Source organism: Rutidosis leptorrhynchoides, chromosome 3, assembly GCF_046630445.1.
Source record: "Rutidosis leptorrhynchoides isolate AG116_Rl617_1_P2 chromosome 3, CSIRO_AGI_Rlap_v1, whole genome shotgun sequence".
Lineage (NCBI taxonomy): Eukaryota > Viridiplantae > Streptophyta > Magnoliopsida > Asterales > Asteraceae > Rutidosis > Rutidosis leptorrhynchoides.
This window is the reverse complement of record NC_092335.1, coordinates 131,660,258-131,662,289: the sequence shown is the minus strand read 5'-3', so window position 1 is coordinate 131,662,289 and position 2,032 is coordinate 131,660,258.

The following is a 2,032-nucleotide window of genomic DNA, read 5'->3' as shown; positions in this document are numbered from 1 at the left end:
TGTCAAAACCGCTTTCCTAAATGGCGACCTAAGCGAGGATGTATATATGGTTCAGCCAGAAGGGTTTGTGAATCCTAAGCATCCTAATAAAGTATGCAAGCTTCTAAAATCCATTTATGGATTGAAGCAAGCATCCAGGAGCTGGAATCTCAAGTTTGATGAGAAAATTAAAGAGTTTGGTTTTTCTCAAAATGGAGATGAGCCCTGTGTTTACATTAGAGCTAGTAGGAGTAAAGTAGTCTTTTTGATCTTGTATGTTGATGACATACTATTTATTGGAAATGACATTCCAACTTTGCAAGATGTCAAGTCTTGGCTTAGTAAATGTTTTTCTATGAAGGATCTTGGAGAAGCTAAATATATTCTTGGAATCGGGATCTATAGAAATAGATCAAAAAGGCTTATTGGTTTGAGTCAAAGTACATACATTGATAAAATCTTGCGTAGATTTAGCATGCAGAACTCTAAGCGCGGAGCATTGCCCGTGCAAAAGGGTGTAATCTTGAGCAAATCTCAAAGTCCTATCACACCTGATGAGATAAGACGTATGAAAGGTATCCCGTATGCTTCGGCTATTGGATCCATTATGTATGCCATGTTATGTACTAGACCTGATGTCTCGTTAGCTTTAAGTTTGACGAGTCGTTATCAACAGAATCCAGGTGAAGAACATTGGATGGCTGTTAAGAACATTCTTAAGTATTTGCGGAGAACTAAAGATATGTTCTTGGTTTACGGTGGTTTGAAAGAAGAGCTGAGTATTAAGTGCTATACAGATGCTAGTTTTCAAACTGATCGAGATGATTCTCGATCCCAGTCAGGATGTGTCTTTGTCATGAATGGCGGAGCAGTTGATTAGAAGAGCTCGAAGCAGAGCACAATTGCACAGTCTACAACGGAAGCAGAATACATTGCTGCCTCAGAAGCTGCACAGCAAGCTGTTTGGATTCGGAAGTTTATTGCTGAACTCGGAGTAGTTCCCAGCATTGAATCCCCTATGGAAATGTACTGTGATAATTCAAGTGCTATTATACTTGCGAAAGAATCACGTGTACGTAAGGGTAGCAGACACATTCTTCGAAAGTTTGACTACATTCAAGAAGTCGTTGAGAGGAATGATATTAGTATTCTTAAGGTTCATACAGATGATAATGTGACTGACCCGTTCACGAAGCCCATGACACATAACAAGCATGATGAACATGCTAGTAGTATTGGACTTCGTTATGCTGCTGATCTTTTTAATTTGTAATTTAGTATTTGGATATTTTTGGAACATTAAGCAGTTTTATCTTAATGAATTGATATATTGATGGTATGATCATTTTCATTTATATTACTGTGTTTTGTATTAGCATGTTTAATCCATGAATAGTTGTTGATTATTCAAAATCTCCATAATCGGTCATGTTATGGGAATAACATGAATTAAGATTAATATGAATGTTTGGTTATATTTATTGATGATAAATAGTTAACTTGTAGAGACCAAATTCATATGTATTCATTGATGATGAATATTGGAATGACCCATCCGAGATATCACTACATGGATCGTTGTCAGTAGTGAATCTTTTAGTGATTATGTCTTTATGTCCTTAGACTTGAGATGCACGCCCGTTTCGATGTGTGAAATATTGTACTTTGATATGGTTAAACGCTGTCCTGAATAAGGCTGTAATAAAGGCCATCATTGGGTATAATGCAAAGCTCGTGACAGACACGTGTATGCAACATAGGATTTGTTCCTCTAAAATGTTTGGAGTTAGATACTTTTGAGCTCCTCGATGAATGAATAAGATATTTGTGTGGCCGCACCCAGATGTAATTAAGATGATACTTAATTAGTTTGGTGATCTAATTCAGTTCGAAGATCGAGAAATAAAATTGTTAAACAATTGAGAATGACTTATGATCCATTACTCAAGTTTAACTAAAGTATCTGAAACAAAAGGACGAATGACATTTAACACTTACTATAAGCAGTTCCGAGAAACTAACCTCACGTGAATTTAGGGACAATGGCCTGTTG